The sequence below is a fragment of the Mytilus californianus genome, unplaced genomic scaffold (genome assembly GCF_021869535.1).
Source record: "Mytilus californianus isolate M0D057914Y unplaced genomic scaffold, xbMytCali1.0.p SCAF_7, whole genome shotgun sequence".
Lineage (NCBI taxonomy): Eukaryota > Metazoa > Mollusca > Bivalvia > Mytilida > Mytilidae > Mytilus > Mytilus californianus.
The window spans coordinates 79,174,878-79,195,463 of record NW_026262723.1 but is presented as its reverse complement, the minus strand read 5'-3'; the positions used below and the strand labels follow the sequence as shown (position 1 = coordinate 79,195,463).

Here is a 20,586-nt window from a genome sequence, read left to right as displayed (position 1 = left end):
AAAATTTATAACGTGTTGTTTCATTTTTTTAAAATAAGTTTGAACATGTTTAAAATAGGGTTCGTGTTCCTTAATATTAAGTTTTTTTTCTGTTTTGTGGACTATTGTTTTCTATTGGTCTAAAAGGCTTGTTTTTTTTTTTTTATTCTTCTTTAATTTATGATTTAAATATTGTTACTATATAATACCATCGGTATCAATCGCACTATAAATCATGTAACTCATTATAGGGTTCGTAATATTCGTACATTCTGTAATAAATTATTTAGGTTTTGATCTCTGTCAAAAAATAGAAGCCGTTTCTGAATGTAATGTATGTGATGTATCAATCTGAATCATGTCTCTGTAGTGAATATTTTCTTGGTCGAAGAAAAAAGTAGGTGCTTATTTTAGAATTATCTAAACAACACACACTAATACATTTTATAAATAAGAAACATCAGAATTTATTGAAGAACAATTTATTAAATAATCAGTTTAAAGATGTTTAATAATCAAAAAGCATTTATTATCGTATTCAAAACAATTCTTTACATTAGTTTTTATTTGTTGTGTCATACAGTGTAGAAAAAATACATTTTAGACGCTTGTTACCCTCGACATTAACATTTTACCACTAATCTATCAATGTTTAAACCCCTTTTGTAGCATTGTTGCAATCTGGTATTTATTACATCTGGCGCTTTTTAAAAATTAACAATCCCCTCCGCTTTGCTGTGCATTAGGTTAAAAGACTAATGATTTAAGTAATCCTTCAATCCCCTTTTCCTATGAAAAAAATAATAAGAAGGAAACGACACTTCTATGTTTCGATAGTGAAATACAAACAGTCAATTTCTAGTTTTAAACATAATCAAACAATGGCAATGGTAATCAAGATTGTTTTAAGAAATGATTGCTTCTTTTTGTAATTTTATTGAGGTGTAAAAGTGTTGACCGAAGCACATTTTGTACGAAGCGCGGAAGCGCTTCATTCTATAAATGTGTGCACGATCATTACAATTTTATGCTAAGGCCATGGAAAAAAAAGTGTTATCAAGTTTTTATTCTATTTACCTGTGCACTTTTTTGGAAGCACGTGTCATCACGAATGTAACATTTCATTTTGATATGAAGGTTAATTTTTAAATGACGCGCGATTGTTGTTAGCCAATCAAACTAACGGATTATCGTGAAACATACATGCAATGTAATTATTAAATAATGAATGCAACTTTACATATGAAAAAAAGGAAATTCAAGATAAAGGTTAACGAAAGCAATCCACGGCACACATAAAAACCCAACGGTCAAAATACAGTCTTTTACAATGAGTGGCTATCATATGATTATGTACAACAGTAGTAATGTACCATAAAAGTTACAACTTACTCTAAACTTCAAAAAGAATTATATATATAAATGGAAGTAATGATCTTGGAACTTTATCAAATATTAAATTTAGATTTTTACTTGAAATGGCAATGTTAAATATACAAAATGTAGAAATATATTTTTATTTGCATGGATGTTCGTTTATATTATATATATTTATATTATTCATTATTTATACTATTTTCGGAATCTTATTCCTATTTATCTAAATCAACGTGCTTTTTATGACTTTGTTGATAATGTAGTTCTAAATTGTTTTAAATTATAATACATTAATCCTGCCTGGAATTAAAACGACTCTAAATTGATTAATGATGAATTGCATATATCAAACAAATCTTCAGAATCACTACCATTTGTATCCGCGTCTGAATCTCCAGCGAATTCTATTAATTTCAAACATGATGCTGGAACTGTACCCACCAGTAAAACTTCCTGGTGACGTTCTGCAAATTTGTGAAATATTTCATTCGCAGCCATGTCACTTATTTCGTATTTTTTCCTCAATGACTTTGTTGTCAAATCGATTATTTCTACTTTTTCTGGTAAACCATCAACGTCGATTTCAGCAATATGTTTCATACCCCAGCTATATCCACTTTGAAGTTTTAAATTCCTGAAATATTCCGCTTTTTCGAGCGACGCACATGTTGAAATATACTGAGAATGATAATCTCTTCTACTTCCGGTTGCAACGTGAGTAGCAACATCTTTCCGCGCATTTGGTGATTTTGCTGATAATCCCTCAGTTACATTTTCATTATCATGAAGTAATCGGTACAACTTTGGAAACTTTATCTGATAATCAGAACAAAAACATCGAGTTAAAGGGGCATTAGCTACGAAATATACAAAAAATTATTTAGTTCAATTTTGTCAAAATAAGATAAATAACATTGCTAATGAATTATTCACATGCAAGTGGATAATTCGACCGCTTTGAATCCGAATTCATGTGATCTTTAATTTAACCCTTAGCCGGAGATGGGTTACGCATGTATTCAGCTATTAAAAGGAAAATAATGTCAACATTGAAAGTGAAACAAGGACGAATCATTTGGTTGACTGATTCGATTCACAAGAAAATCATTCTAACACAGGTAAAAACGATGATAAACATATTTGTTAACCTACAATATGAAATCAAACAGTCCTAGAACAATCCAATTGCACGCGGTCGATACCAGTTTATGTTTATATCTATGTTTATATCCGGTTATATGACCGTCGGCAGTTATGGAACGCCATAACTGTCTTGTTATGCCCATTTTCATTATATGATGTGCATTTACCTTTATATGATGAACACTTGTCATTATATGATGTGCAAACACCTTTATATGATGTGCAAATATCCTTATATGATGTGCAAACATATTTATATGATGTGCATATATACTAATATGAGGTGCAAATATACTTATATGATGTGCAAATGTACTTATATGATGTGCAAACATTCTTATATGATGTGCAAACATTCTTATATGATGTGCAAATATACTTATATGATGTGCAAATGTACTTATATGATGTGCAAAGATCCTTATATGATGTGCAAATATACTTATATGATGTGCAGATATCCTTATATGATGTGCATTTTCCCTTATATTATGTGAAAACATCTATATTTGATTTGGTTGTGTCATTATATTATGTGCTTGTAATCTTATATGATGTGGTTCGGTTTACTTCATTAAATGATGTCGAAACGTCATTATATGATGTGCTTTCATCGTCGTTATGGTCAATGAACATGATTACGATTAGAATGATTACTGTCTACGTCATAACTGATTCTGATCTGCTTCTGCGGAGTAACTATACACCCGGCTCAAATCTGTAGCTATCGCTAGCAAAAGTGCAATTTATGGGAAAAATGAGACAATGCAATTTAAAAAAAATCAACGTTTCAAACATTTCGGAGGAAGATTAAGATCAATTTAAACAGGAGCTAGTTGAAGAAATTTCCGGCTGCGGCGAAAATATGATAAAACAAATTTTAGGGCTCTTTATAGCTTGCTATTCGGTTTGAGCAAAGGCTCCGCGTTGAAAGTCGTACTTTAACCTATAATTGTTTACTTTTTACAAATTTTGACTTGGATGGAGAGTTGTCTCATTGGCACTTATACCACATCTTCTTATTTCTATTCATTGCAAAAGACACCGTCAGTTTTAAAAATATTTCATAACAATAGCTATTAAATTATCTAATCATGCATAATATGGCGAGATGGTTTGTTTTATAAAATGTTATTGAATTATATAAATGGTAAGCTGTATAATGTAATATTGAATATGTACAGTGATATTAAATCTAGTATATCATATAATAATTCAATTTGTAATTCGGAATACTTTGCTTGCTTGTGACAATGGTGTACGACAAGGAGAAAACTTATCACCTTTCCTATTTTCTTTACTTTTGAATGACTGTGAAAATTTCTCAGTAAAAATATTACAGGACTTAAAACTATAGCAGAAGATCTGGAAAGAGAATTAGAAATATATCTTAAGTTTTTTATTATATTGTACGCAGATGACACGGTATTGTTGGCCAAAACAGCACAGGACCTGCAGACTCAACTCAATGCCTTCTATGATTATTGTAAGGCTTGGAAATTGAAAGTAAACGTTGACAAAACCAAAGCCTTAGTGTTTGGTTTTGGACGTTTGCCAAAAAATTTCCGATTTTCTTACAATGACACTAACATTGAGACAGTAAAGCAGTATAACTACTTGGGAATTGTTTTTACTAAAACAGGGAATTTTAATATGACAAAAAACATTTTTCCGATAAGGCCTTAAAAGCCATGTACGAAGTCCTGAGAATGGGAAGGATGTATCAGCTTTCTGTAGAAACTGGTCTAACAATCTTTGCTTTATAACAGTTTTTAACCAATCTTTATTAATGAAACTTTGTGTTTCCCATATATATGAGAAACCACAATTTTGAAATATTTTTTTGACAAACAGAATCCATGTAGTCTGCATGTTATGATGACCGTTCATATGGCGAGAAAGTTAATATAATATAAACGAAAACTTTGCTTGTTTTCCGGATATCAAATTTGCCCAAAATAATACTGCTCGAACTTTTATATCTATGTCGACCGGATGGCGACCTAGTTCCCCGTAAACTATATAATTTGGTGTTGAGGATTTCAGATTTAAAAGTAATTTACAGAATTTTAAATGTATCTTTTCTAATATATCATTATTACTAAAACCCCATACTTCGCACCCATACAACAGAATGGGCTTGACTATTTTTTGTCAAAAAGATGAAGCTGACATTTTACAGAATTGGAATTCGCTAATCCAAAATTCGTCAAAAGCTATTAACTACAAAATTTTAAAGAAAAACCGGGAATTTGAGTAATATTTTAATATTTTGGACTTTAAAGATGCCGTTGTTCTCTGTCAATTTCGGACGACTAATAACAAATTGCCGATTGAAACAGGAAGGTGGCAAAACGTATTAAGAGAAAACCGTTTTTGCCATCAATGTAACAATCGACAAATTGGAGAAGAATATCACTATATATTTGAATGTACTTTTTTCGATCAAAAACGTAAAGAGTATTTATCATCCTATTTTGTACAACGACATAATACAGTTAAATTCTCTGAACTTATGCCGAGTACTCGAAAACCAGTACTGAAGATGCTTTGTTCATTTATAAAAAAAATATAAACACGTGTGTTTGTCCTCCTGGCTAGTGACTTTTGTAACCTCTCTCCCTTGTTTTGTATATATTGTAAATAGTTATTGTTGTTATCTCTGTACTGATGTCATGCATTGACTTTATGAGAATAAAGATATATATAGAAGCCATAATTATACCGGCATGGATGATTGATTGATTAATTTGTTGATTGATTGATGTTTAACGCCACTTTCAACACTATCATGCTATTTCGTGGCGGTGAGTTTAATTGGTGGAGGAAGCCGAAGTGCCCTGAGAGAACCACCGACCTTCGGTAGGAACACTGACAATTCTAGTCAATTAAGATTGGAGTCGAGCTTACCTGCCACGTGCGGGATTCGAACTCACAACCTAAGTGTTGACAGGCTAGTGATACAGTAGTTCGATTACTTAGACCTCTCGGCCACCGACCAGCCTTTGCTCTTACTCCTTAAATTCGCGTGCTTAGCAGGGAAGCAGCAAATATCAATTTGAAAGTCTTTGGTTTTGATCATGCCGGGGTTCGAACCCACGACCGCCCGCACTCGAGGCGAACATGCTACCACGAAAGCACCGCCACTAGACAGTAACCCGCAATATAAAAGGTTTCGTGGGAAGCCGCTCATATATACACCTCCAGACTCAAGTAAACAGGGCTAACGTACCAACCATTCTTTTTTTGGTGAGTGGGGGGCATGTTTTTTTGTAAATGTTTGATTCCAAATTTCTTCAAAGATATTTTATCTATTTCAAAAGGGAAGCGAAAAAGTTTGTTTCCATTTAAAATGAGGGAAAAAATAAAACAATAATGAAATTAAAAAAAAAAATAACCATGTTATTTTTTTATTAAAGTCAAAAAAATTTGTTTGTCCTGAGCACAAGGAAATACACGTGCTCCTGCCCACACTAGATGAAGAGTCGGTGCATAACCAATCTGATAAAGGTACAAATGTACAGATCATCTGTCTAAGCTTTGGTTACAAGGATCTGACAACTTCATTTTACTTTCTGTTCTGGTAAATATTACATCAGCCAATGAAATTTCAGCCTTCATATTTTTGAAGGTGTGGATTAATCAGACAAAACCAGAGAATCCCAATGGTCTTTAAAACAGAAAATAGAATGGAGCGTTTTCAGATCGGTGTAAGCAAAGCTTGAACACACAATATCTGTAATTTAATCAGACTGGTGTCTAAATGAACGTAAAAACTGCATTAAATTTTATTTATTGTTTACTGAGACCTGTTGGTCTCTTACATATAGAGAGTGGTGTTTTAAATTTTTCCAAGTGAAGATTTACGGCAGCGGCTTTTAATATTTTGCATTTATCCTGGAAACTTCAATAGATTAAAAACAAAATAGTGCAATGTGTTTGAATACACTCTATAGTAAAGATACCTTTCCTTGTAAAATGGGATAGACAAGAACAGATTTAAAAATAAATAAATTATTATTATGGTAATTTTCTTTCATTTGGGGTGGGGACGTGGGAGGAAACATGGAATTTCTCTTATTTTTTTCAAGTCTACACCTTGAAGAAGGAAAAACAATCAAGACCCCCCTTTCCAAAGACATAAGCATTTCAATCCACCCCTTCCCCCCAAAAAAAACCACCACCGAACAATCACACACAAACACACACACACACACACATTTTCAATACTTTTGTCGTAATAACAAAAAAAACAACGCATTAAGTTTCTATTGCATTATAAATTTAAAATATTGCGTCAGTAGTGGATCTAGAACTTCAAGTGTGGATGTTGTTTGCGACTTCAGGGAACTTAATTTGGATATGCCGGTTATGGTCTCATTGATATTTACCACACCTTCATTCAATATAATTTAGCTTCAGATGAAAAATAGTCTTCTAGAAGAAATTGTTGAAACTAAGGATTAAGCGGAACGAGGCGTAAAAATAGATGTCTACGGATAACGAAGACATCGCCATAACATTATACGGCGGCAAATCTATAACTATAAAAAATTGAATACCACCTTTCCATTCCAAAAATAATAAAATTAAAGGCCACCTTTATTTCTTCCTATCCCTTCTTTTTGAGGTTACAAATGACCGGTCCCTTATATGAGCCATTACCCTATCAATGTCCGATGTTTGCCCATTTTTTGTGTCTATCTTGAGAAAAGTAATATATAAAGAGAAACTTGAACAGCTAAAATGATCAGCAAGGTAAAATTTACAAAAATGAACATATTGGAAATTCATGTATTAACTTCTTATAGAAAAAAACGCTAACGCTAGGTTTAAAGATATTGACAAATATAATGCCTACCCTTGTTAAAATGAGCATAGAGCATGGCATAAAAGAATTATTTCTTAAATTTAATGATTTTAACCGTATGTTCATTATTGTAGACTCCGTATGTTCATTATTGTAGACCAATCGATTGAAACTAAACTTTGCAATTCAAATTTTGACAATTTTCCACAATATTAAATGTGATTTTTTACATCTTAAAACGAGGTACCAACATGCCAAGGTTTATCTCTTTTTAAATCTCAACCATTTTCCAAACAATAGCTGCAGATTTGAGCCGGGTTTATAGTAATTCCGCAGAAGCAGATCGGAATCATTTATGACGTAGACAGTAATCGTTCTAATCGTAATCATGTTCATTGACCATAACGATGATGAAAGCACATCATATAATGACGTTTCGACATCATATGATGAAGTAAACCAAACCACATTATATAAGGTTACAAGCACGTAACATAATGACACAACCACATCATATAAAGATGTTTGTACATAATATAATGGAAAATGCACATCATATAAGTATATTTGCACATCATATAAGTATATTTGCACATCATATAAGGATCTTTGCACATCATATAAGTACATTTGCACATCATACATGTATAAGCATATTTGCATATTATATAAGGATATTTACACATCATATAAGTATATATGCACATCATATAAGTATGTTTGCACATCATATAAGGATGTTTGGACATCATATAAGGATAATTGCACATAATATAAGGATATTTGCACATCATATAAAGGTGTTTGCACATCATATAAAGGTGTTTGCACATCATATAATGACAAGTGCACACCATATAAAGGTAAATGCACATAATATAATGAAAATGGTCATAACAAGACAGTGTTGGCGTTCCATAGGCAGTCTTCGGAGATCATCTCGATAGTTAATTAGATGACTTCTAGACAAAAATTCACACGAAATGTTGATACATATTATCGAGTCCATTCATTGTTAATTGTTTATTTTAGACTTTTGAAATTTTTATATACGTTTTAGTATGTTATAAATCAAATATGAGAATTTGAGTCAAATCGGTGAACATGAATTTGACAGCTAAAGGTCCTTTAAGTAAAATGCCTGTAAATGAATACAATTTAATTTCTAACAATGAAGAAAAGTAATTAAAAATATTTGTTTAACTTGTTAAGGAAATGGTCGTTTGAACTGTATATCTCTAGTCATAAAACACATATTAATTGAAAGTTAGAAACATAATTTAAAAATTCTTGGCTTTCAAATATTTAGTTTTGAGCGTTCCTGCTTAAAGAAATTCTAGAAAAGTGTTTCGGATGTTCCTCTTTTTCTTATTATAAAAATATGTGGAGTAGGGGTATATTATAAAGTAACATAATGTTTCTTAATCCGATATTTTTGTAAAAAATATATACATAAGTAAACAAATACCAAGTTGGACAATTAAAAACAATCTGTTGTAGAAAGAGTCGACACCATGGTCAAAAGATCAAATACGAAAAGAAGAACACCTGTCCACAAAAAACTACACGGAAAACTAAAGACTTACAAGCACCAGCCCCATCAAAAATCAGTGTGAACTCGAGTGTTTCAGAAAGGTAAGCAGTTAATACTCAACTAGACGTGACACTTATCGTATTACCATTGATAATAAAAAAAAAAAAAACCCGTGATACGTCTCATTTGGTGATGTATATGTTAGTGGCAATAAGTGAAATTAGGCATTAAGTTTAAATCCTAGGCAATAAGCTAACGCCTAGGCAGTAAATAAATAATGTTAGGCATTACTCTTAAATCCTAGGACTTAAACTTAAATCCTGAAAATTATGTCTAGGCATTAATGTTAATGCCTAAAATAAAAATGAGAGTAAAAAAAAATATTCAAAGTTGAAATACATTTGGTACATAATAAAATAATAAGAACTGAAATTTGAATGACAATTACCTGAAATAAAATCATTAGAAAAATATTGATATTAAAACTCATTGAATAAACCTCTTAAAATATATGTAAACTTGTTGGGTAGTTGTTTCATTGACAATCATACCAGATCTCCTTATTTTTATATAGATATAAAATTGTATTGAAATTTATTTGTTACTACTTGGTGTGCAGCTATGGCACTGACTATTTTATGTTTCTAGCATTTGCACCTGTTGATCGTCCAATACATTTGCGTAGAGTATAATTCTTTTGCATATGGACGAATTAGATTCCAATTGACCACTTTCTTAATAGATGATAATCCCTCATCATTTCAGTTAGCATGTCATGAATATTTCCGTTTGACCTTTCAAACTACCCTGTGTTTAGGGAGGTATTAGCTTCCTGTGAACAATAACTAGTTCTGGCCACATTAGCATTCATTCGGATATAGCCAAAGCTGAAAATTCATGACTTTTGTCACCTTGCTGTATATGTGGCACACAAAATATTGTGAAAACATCAATTAAATTAAAAGCCACCTTTGAAGCACCTTTTGACGTAAGAGCTTTAATAATTTAAAATTTTGTTAGGTGATCTTGGTACACTAAAAGACAATATAGTTTCTATCTGACTTTGATTGGAAATCCATTAAATCAACCTGTCCTCTGGATAACATGGGTTTTAGTTCTACTCCTTTCTCTGTGCACTTTTTATCAAGTTACAATTTTAAAGAAGAAATAGTACAATGGAATCATGGATAATGTTTGCAAAGCCATTTTAAGGTTGTTAAATTATACGGTCTTAAAATACATACAGTTCCTCTAGAAAAACATAAACTTTGGAATTTCCCTCATCATTCTCTTTTACTTTAGTAACCAGTCTTTCAAACCTCCAATGGGAAAAATGTTATGCCATTTTTAGTTAATATAGCCTATAACTGCCTTCTTTACTGGTGCCAAAAGTTTAATATTTGCCATTCATTGTTCATTGTACTTTTGCCTTAGGTATATGATCTTTGTTTTCCCTGAGTCAAATTTATATTCCGCAAAGATTAAAGAAATTTGTTGTCGTTTAAATGCTAATAATCCAGATTAAGAAGTGAAAAAGACAAGATGGGTATTAAAGAAAATTTATATATTCAATAAAACCAATGGAAAGGTGATGTGACTGGCAAAATTCATATCTACAGTTGTCTATTTGTGACCAGCTCAAACCGGCTCGACCAGTGAAGAGTGTTTTTTCTTAAGAAAATTTTCAGATAGAATCTTCAAATCCCCCTTTTCCAGTAGATACAATTACTTGTTTAAAACTCATTATTTTTGCATTACCACAAAGAAATATGAATAAGTTCTTCTTTGAATACGAAAAATTGAAGATCTTTTAAATGAATTTATATATCAATTTTTGGAATATAATTGTTAAAATAGTATTTCAACATGTATTTGGAAGATAAAACAAATATCCCAAACTCAACTTATTGCCTGAAATGATGTTCAGTAATAGGTTGAATATTCTTCATCAGATTTCAGGAAATTAGCTTAATGCCTGAAAATTTCAGGCAATAACTTATTGCCTAGGATTTAAGCTTAATGCCTAATTTCTCTTATTGCCGCTAACATATTTAATGAAAGGGGACGGAATTGGCTGTGGGAAATGGAAATTGTCTGGTCATTTGTCATATTTCATAACGGCAATTTACAGCATGATGGCGACCGTAAAACTTACGAAGAGATATAACTTCATACTTTCCATTAAGAACCGTTGTTTTAATATCGTCCTTGTATGCAGCAACCCTTTACCAAGGATCGTTTTATACTCGAGTTAGTCCCAATTTTGAATTCAGAAATCGATATGATTAGTGATCCTCTATCAATTTATGGTAGGGTACATCATTTTGATGATTATTTCAAAATATTAAGACGAGGAAATGAAAAAATTGGAATTCCCAAATATAAGCTGACTTGCATACTAACAATGTTTGCAAAGTTAACACATGGATTGAAGAAAAGTTCTACTTTTCACTTCAACAGTTCAAAAATTAACATGTTGAAAATTCATCATAATTTTTGTTGCAGTTTATACTATTAAATCACTAAAGTGAAAGGAAGACATTTATTATATGTAATAACATTTATTCTATATTTTATATTCATGTACAATATAAATGTAGCTATAGAGTGTAAACGTCAGTGCATTAGCGATCGAATTGGTCATAGCAAAGACTAATTTTGATAAAGTGAGAAGTGATTAAAGGTAAGATAATATATTTACAATTACTGAAATAATCAGTGAATACAGTAGGGGTCTCATCTAGCGTCGGTCACCAGTTTATAAGACCAAATTTAATGTTGTAAGTAAAGTCTATTTCAGTTCTATATATCTTCAAAAACAAATTTTCAAAAATCAAAATTTCATATGTGGTAACTGAATTTATATCCCATATTTTCCTAATTTTTATATGAGCTCTGACAACTTTTGACAGAATTTTTTGCCAATAAATAAAACAGTCGTCCATTAGGTCTATATGGTAAATATGTATTTCCCAGAGAACCTGTACACATGGAGGTGCAGTTTATTTCCATAACAGCCATTCAATTGTCATTAACAGTATCATTTGGAAGTACCCTGCAATTGACCAAGATGATCTCCATTCGTATTTAAATTATGTTGTTTAGAACCATGAATAGAAAACATGACCAGTTGCTATAACGGTCAATGCATTCACTCTACTACCCTTTATTATATCTTGTTCATTTTTAACATAAAACCTAATGGACAACTTTTTACTTACTAAAGAAGACACTCTTAAATTTATTGTCAGAGGTCTTCTACTACGTCGACAAATTTACACTGCTAATAAATGAGCATTAAAGTTAAAAATCAGATTTTTTAACAAAAAAACAAATGTTTTAAGTTCCATCTTAAACGGACTTTATTTTATACAAGTGTTTATTTGGATGTGATAAAATTACCGTTTCTTTCCTCCTTTTCACATGTTGTTGTATATTATTGTCATCGTTCTCCTCTTCAGGTACAATATTATCACAGTCAGTTTTAATTTTCTTTATGGTTTGTTCATCTGTTAGTGAGGTTAACTTTCTACGCTTTCTTATGGATACTGTCTGTACTATTTTCTGAAAATTTGATGTTGCAATTAAAGAACGATAACTCGAAATTTAAGCTTTTAAAATAATGAAGTTTTACCTCTTAAACGTGATTATTTAATAAATAAGTGTGCCTGTTTGTATTTTGCAACAGGTATTCTCGTCAGAAGTTACATGTATCTCTATATAATAAAACGAGGACATTGTAAATTTAATTACATACAAATATACTTAAGTAAGCTACTTTAACTGACTTGTGAAAGCAAAACATTACTCAGGAAAAATTTACATGGAGTTTGTGTTCACTCTATAAAATAGATTTTTGGCATTTATCGATTAGCAGGATATAATGTAAAATTACATTTCAAAATCCAAACGTACAACTAGACGTTCTGCGAATAACAGTCAATCAACCCAAACATACTTGTCTTTACGGTCAATTTAGTAATAGTAAGTGCTTAAAATGTTACCTCGGCTTGGTTTTTATGTATTTCAATATCTTCTGAGCCGATTGTTACACTACTTGCGACCATTTCCTCTAATCTGTATTGTGACTCTCTTAGTGTTGTGATCTATTTCAAATTACACCTATACAGTAAAAAATACGAAAAGATATATTTTAATTTGATATTGTGTTATTTTAGTCTTCTATAAATCGTTAAATTAACATTGCAACAATTATTACAATAAAAACTTACCTCACTAAAATTAAGGAAGTTGACACATTTATATCCTCAAATATAAAAACACACAATACAAATGTCAGTTTCCGATATTCTAAAAATAGATTTGACTGTTACTTTTTTTAACATGATGATTGCTTTTTTTACCAAAAAATATATAATACTTATTTATGGTCCGCTGAAGTCAAACAAAAACTAACACAAGTTATGATCATGATGATGATGCAGGCCACAGATGTGATAGTTCATGTTTCAAAACCAATCATATCGAAAGATACATGTATAAAATTGCATACACTACAATTATAAGTACCAATTGTGAATTTAAAGATACAATACTTTTAGTACAATCTAAACCCATAAGCATATTATGTTACAAGTGAAAAAGGCAAATGTCATCAATTATTAAAATGGAAATTTTTGAAAAGTCGATCAATTTCGAGTTATCTCCCATTGACTATAAATTTGTTAATAATAGTGTAACATCTCAACTTTTGTGAGCAGATAGTGCCACGACGTATGAAGCTCTTATGGAGCTGAAAAGGCTGCCCTACAGTTAACCTGCACCAACCATCATCCTACTAATACAAATGATAAAACTTAAAAATTTACATACTGTTAATAAAAATTTTCAATTATTGTGTCAACAATTCATCAATGTATCCAAGTTTTGCAACAAAATTATATGCTAAAGATACACAATTTACGGACATTGTGTTCAACATCTGTTTCCAATTGATTTAACAGAATTAGGTAAAATAATGACAACATTTACAGACATTGTGTCCCACAAATGTCCTTTATCCTAAAAGACACAATTTACAGATGTCCCTATATGTATCTTTTGATACAAACTAATCATATACTAAAAAGACACAATTTACAGACATTGTGTCCCCATATTTTTCTCTTGATACAAACCAAACATATACTTAAAAGACACAATTTACAAACATTGTGTCCCCATATGTATCTACTTGATACAAACCAATCATTTACTAAAAAGACACAATTTACAGACATTGTGTCCCACCAATGTATCTACTTGATACAAACCAATCATATATACTAAAAGACATAATTTACAGACATTGTGTCCCACCAATGTATCTACTTGATACAAACCAATCATATACTAAAAAGACACAATTTACTGACATTGTGTCCCAGCAATGTATCTACTTGATTCAAACCAATCATATACAGTACTAAAGACACAATTTACTGACATTGTGTTCCACCAATGTATCTACTTGATACAAACTAATCATATACTAAAAGACACAATTTACTGACATTGTGTCCCACCAATGTATCTACTTGATACAAACCAATCATATACTAAAAGACATAATTTACAGACATTGTGTCCCACCAATGTATCTACTTGATACAAACCAATCATATACTAAAAGGCACAATTTACAGACATTGTGGATAAGTGCTCTTCTATAAGTTTTTTGTGAGGAGTCAGATAATATGTTGTTAAAAATTAGATTTTAGGGTTTCTGCAGCTTGGCAAATCTGGTAGATTGGGAACTGGTTTGGGAACAGTGTCTGCCCATGGTGCTAACCGATGAAATTTCTGTACCTGTTGACGAGAAAGTGCATCTGCCAATACATTTTTTGAACCATATATGTGTTTTGCCTTAAAGTTCACATTCTTTCTCAAGCAGTGTAGAACTAGTCTCCTTATTAGAAACATAATCAACGCATCTTTAGATGTTTGTTTGTTAATTATAGACACTAAAGCTATATTGTCTGTATGAAAATTTATGCACTGGTTTTGGAATTGGTAGCCCCATATTTCGACTGCCAAGACTATGGGATAAAGCTCTAAAAAGTCAATATTTTGTTTTTGCCATTTTGTGTCCCATTTGCCTGAGAACAACTGTGAACCAAACAAAGCACCATAACCGTATGTACCAGAGGCATCTGTAAACAAATGTAACTGATCAGACGTTAACCAACGGTCTGATAAAATCAATGACTTCCCATTAAAGTTAACTGATTTTGTCATACGTATTCTTTGAAAGGATTTTTTTACCCCAATTGTTAAGTCTATTAGTCTTCTCAGGAATGCCCTTCCTGGTATGACAACCACACAAGCAAAGTTGAGTGTACCAATGATAGACTGAAGTTCCCTCAATGTAATTTTTTCTTTTTGTAACACTACATTTATAAGATCGTGACATTTCACAAGCTTATCGATGGGAAGTCTAACTTCCATCAACCTAGTGTCTATTTCAAAACTCATGACCTGCGATGGCTGGAATGTTTTTTTCCTTTGAAATTGGTATACCCATATCATTGCAAATCGCAAGAAAACGTTCTAATTTTTTCTTACATCCATCTTCAGTTTTGTCAACAACCATGAAGTCCTCTAAAATATGAACAATGTTTGGAATCACTATTTTATTTTTGGCGATCCATTCAAGTGTTGTTCTAAAAATTCTCAAAAATTTGACAACTGGAACTACAACCCATTTGCAAATTTTATCTTAATAGTAATTCCCATCCCACATGAAACCAAACCGGTTATATTGTGATTCTTTTATGTTTATGATTCTAAATGCACTGGATATATCAGTTTTTGCACAAAAAATATTTCTTCCTACGATCTTAATCAGTTATATTGCATCTTGAATGGAAGCGTACTGTACGTTGCATTTGTCTTGTGGTATGCTGTCATTGATTGATGACCCTTCAGGGAAAGATAAGTGGTGGATCATTCTTTATGTCCCTGGCAGTTTCTTTTTTGCTAGGCCAAGAGGGGATAATTGCATTTCCGTGAAAGGTTTTGAATTTGAATCAAAAGGGCCAACAAATCTATTTGCACTAATTTCATTTTGAATTTTTCGTCTTACGATATCTGGTTTAGTCTTTGCTGATAACAAGTTATCGACTGTATTATCATGAACAGAACCTCTGAATCCCACGTTAAACCCATATTTGAACCACTTAACTAAGTATTTGTACATTTTAATATTATGTCCTTTTAACCAATTTGAAAGCCTGTCAACCTTAACTGGTGTACTGCAATTAGAATTATAGTTAACTTCATTTTCTGGTGGTGACAGTCTTTTCTGTCCTTGGGGAAGAGGCATCGTCTCTGTTACTAGATAGGGAGGGTATTCTGTTTTCGACTCGAAAGGGCTGGTTTTTCCCGCCTTGTATCTTTTATGAGTTATTACTGGTTTGGTGAACTTATAAGGAAGACGAACTGGGTTTTTGCATGTAGAGAATGAGTGGTTGAAGCCACAATTGAAACATCTGTGTTGAAACTTGCATTTTTCACCAAACTTACAACCTAAACCCTTATGAAATGAAAAGCATACTCAAATTGGCCAGCGAGTATTGCCGCTTTTGTTTGTTTTGTCAGTCCCAGATTTAACATTTACTTGCAATTTTGCTATGAGATATAGCTTTAGGTGTGTACAACCCCATTGTGCTTCTCCTCTTTCTAATAATTTCCTGAATTCGATATCATAATATTGCCAGTTCCCTCCTTCTCTTGACATTTCCAGAATAATTTCCATATGGTGGGGAATGACATACCCTAATTCAGGGTTTTTTGTACATACCGCAGTAAATTTATTCTAGGCTGATGGCCACTGGTTAAGGGTTAATGTTCTCTTGTTTCTCTCTTCTGTAATTGACAATTCGGGGTTGTCAGCGCCTTGAACAAGTTGTAATTTATATTTAATGTGGGAATTTAAGTCAATGTATCTTCCCGCCCATATTTGTTATTTTATCTTATCAGGGATGTTGCCCCCTGTTTTGAGATAGCAACTGACAAATGCTTTGGTTTCTGAACTGTTGGTTGTACAGCCAGAACCTCTGGGCTCACAACTTCATTTGTAGTGTCATGATTTTGATCTTCATTACCTTGAATGTTTCTATTTAGGGAGTCAACATGATGCTGAACTTCAGCCTCCTGAACACACGATTTGCCAGTATTTCCTTGGGAAGTCATTTTATTAAATATTTCTTCAATTCTCTTTTCCATCTGGCTGGCGACTCTTTCTGTGACTCTGTTGGTCAGATCCTCCATGTCATCTGGAGACATAACTGCTGGGGTATTTGGTGGAGTGGAAGGCCTACTCAGGCTAGCTGTGTGTATTTTCCTCCTCTGGGTGGCATTCTTTATTTTTTTAATGGCGCCTGCCACTCCAGATGATGATTTTCTTTTTGCAGGCTTTGTCTGAAATATACTAACGCAAACTTTATACAATATTTTTGATAGTTCAATCATTATATCAAAAAGAAAATTTTTAAGGCCTTTTTTATTTTTATTTAATTAGTCTATTTATTTTTCTTTGGATTTAAGGTTTGATAATTCATGTTAACCTGCTTGTTTGAATAATTTAAGCTGGACGATCCTCAATCATTAATATTGTGTGTTTGTGTCCGTTTTTTTATCAATCATCTGAAAATTGCAAGGTTCCGCCATAATAATTTACCTTTCGGTGGCCATATATTATGTACCGGAAGTTTTCCAAAGATTACAAAATGTACGTGTACGGTTCGGATACGTGGTAATTTCCGTTTTCTAATTTAATTTCTTTGCAGGCATTTATAACTGGCCCTCGTATTGACTTGTACAAGTGGTATTGACCTTTCGTATTTAGATGTACTCCATCGGAAATAAATTTATCTTTGCATGAGTTTTTGTTTGTGGTGTCGAAGGAAAATCTTTTGTTATGGTCCCAAAAGATAAATTTCGATGATTTTTCAACCTCGTCTTTTATCATTTTATTTATTTCTTGTGCCTTTTCGTAAAACATATTCTTGTAAACCCTATCTCGGAAACTTATATTATCCCGATTGTATCCATATTTCTTAAATCTGAAATTAGCCCGTGGGAAGTGTGGCATGAGGGAACATATTACTACTCGTCGAACGCCATACGTGTTTGTCAGGAGCGAACAGAAACTTATCAATTGATACGCCACTTCCTCAACAGACGTGTTCTCTGCAACATCGTTACAACCAGCTAGGAGAATGACACATTCGGGTTTTTTAAGTTTAACTATGACCATGTCGAACTTTATCATTTTATGAATAGTTCTTCCTCCTATGCCATGCCACTCCACAGTTGAAGTATTTGCCAAATTGAAGTTTAATTGGTGTCTATGATCGTTTCCTGATTGCAGGTGGTTGTGAAGCCGTTGGCAAATGGAATGACCTAGTATAAGTGTGTGTAAAGACATGGCTAGATTAAATTTTTTATGAAATTGAGTGTCACCAACTTTCTGTACGTTCTTCCTTCATCAGCTATTTCAAAAAGAGACTGCATATTAAAACATGTGCTTGAAGTAGCGTTCCCATATCAATTACAAAATTCCTAAAAGTTTCATGTGAGATATATACCTATGTACAAACCTATTTTCTACATATTTCAAAAATTTACAAACATGATATCAAAAGACTGACAAATAAAAGTTACAATATTTCATTGTACCATAAAGTCACTTATGCTGCACATAAGTGTATTTATTACAGATATACATATATGGAAGTGTACAAAATTAAGATGAAATTCATGCAAACCATAGAATTGTTGGAGATTTTGCCATGGCCTAGGCCGTTATATTCGAATTTCATCCGAGCGCAAGCGTAGGATAAAATTAAGTAATATATTTGCCCAAGCCATGTGAAAATGATAACAAATCTATGACATGCATGAATTATTTCGATTCTCATTGGACATATAATTTAGAAAACTGAAGCGAAGATAAATATGTCGTGTATGTAATCCGTGTAGGAAAAAACAAAATATTTCCAATAAATATATGGCTTGCATAAATTATTTCTTAAATAACATCTAGAAAAAAGTGTTTATGCTAATAAATCTCAACCCAAACATTTGCAATTTTTTATGTACAATTTTTTTTTCGTTGGCTACTATTTACCGTAAAATCAAGTTGACAAGTCGTTACTAAGGAGTGAATATAAAAATAAGAAGATGTGGTATAATTGCCAATGAGACAACCCTCCGACACAGACCAAATGATATAGAAGTCATCAACTATAGGAGTGAGCTGTCATGTTCACTTACTGAAATCCATAAATGTGAGAATAATGCAAAAGAATCGAAAATAAAACAACTTACATCAAAACTCTATTTTGATGAAATTTCATCAGAATTTAAAGCTTAAAAGTAACGAAATAACCTTCAGCTTGAGAGTTTTATACGTATGATGTAATGTTTCGACATGCTGTTAACGTGCCAAGAGAATTTATAGAATTTCGCGAAATTTTATTTAATTTAATTTTTTTACATTTATCCATTGGCAAGCTCTAGTGCATGTTTTTTTTTCTTTCTTATTATACATTAGAATAGATAAAACAGTTCTTGCACATACATTGGCTAGCACTGTTTCTCAGTTTTTGTTTGACTTGTTTTATCCGAATCGACTTACGAGATTAATCGGTTATCTACAATCGCCCTAATTTCTAACCAAGGTAGTTTGGAGTCTAGTAAAAACGCATGTATTGCTTCAAGTCAAACACCAAGTAAACCAAGTAAACCCTGGTTACAATAGCCATTCCAAGACAGGCACAGGTGCGAAATATAATGCCGACGATAGATTCTCAACTCACAAATTTCCTTATCCGTATGGATTCTGCCTCATGTGAGTACAAACGTAGGGTGCACAATTAGTACCCATTGGAATACCGACTGTCTGTTGAAATATCAATCAAGCAAACTCAACACATATGTCGCCGATTAAAATTTCAAGCATTTTGATGACATCATCTTCGGTGTTTTTGTTGTTAAGATCAGTGTGGTTCTTTCAATTTAGAATATGATATAGTAGCGTTAAGTGTCGCAAAATAAAACGCTTTGATATAACTGCAAAATTTGTAATTTTTTTTTATTTGGAGTAGATCTTTATAATTTTAAGAATCCACATAGTCATGTTCCCGAAAACATCCCTCATATATTTAAACCAATTGAAACAGACATTCCAGTAAAAATAAAAGATGAAATTTGGCGGGTTGTGTTCATTTATTCAGGCACTTATAACGGTTAGGTTGTGTATGCATATGACGAATACTATCGACTTAAAAGAGCGCTATTTAATTAGTGTACAATTAGTACCCATTGGAATACCGACTGTCTGTTGAAATATCAATCAAGCAAACTCAACACATATGTCGCCGATTAAAATTTCAAGCATTTTGATGACATCATCTTCGGTGTTTTTGTTGTTAAGATCAGTGTGGTTCTTTCAATTTAGAATATGATATAGTAGCGTTAAGTGTCGCAAAATAAAACGCTTTGATATAACTGCAAAATTGTAATTTTTTTTTATTTGGAGTAGATCTTTATAATTTTTAAGAATACACATAGTCATGTTCCCGAAAACATCCCTCATATATTTAAACCAATTGAGACAGACATTCCAGTAAAAATAAAAGATGAAATTTGGCGGGTTGTGTTCATTTATTCAGGCACTTATAACGGTTAGGTTGTGTATGCATATGACGAATACTATCGACTTAAAAGAGCGCTATTT

General features: G+C 32.2%; 1 long non-coding RNA gene across 2 annotated transcripts; it reads right to left on the bottom strand.

Moving 5' to 3' along the window:
- Positions 1-1,380: 1,380 nt before the first annotated feature.
- Positions 1,381-17,152, bottom strand: LOC127708381 (uncharacterized). 2 transcript variants are annotated; one of them, XR_007985256.1, is made up of 4 exons: positions 16,949-17,152; positions 12,848-12,965; positions 12,246-12,407; positions 1,381-2,172 (listed from the first exon to the last, which is right to left on the bottom strand). It is a non-coding gene; the product is annotated as an uncharacterized LOC127708381 (long non-coding RNA). The 2 variants fall into 2 exon arrangements; XR_007985257.1 differs by lacking the exon at positions 16,949-17,152 and adding an exon at positions 13,076-13,190.
- Positions 17,153-20,586: the final 3,434 nt, after the last annotated feature.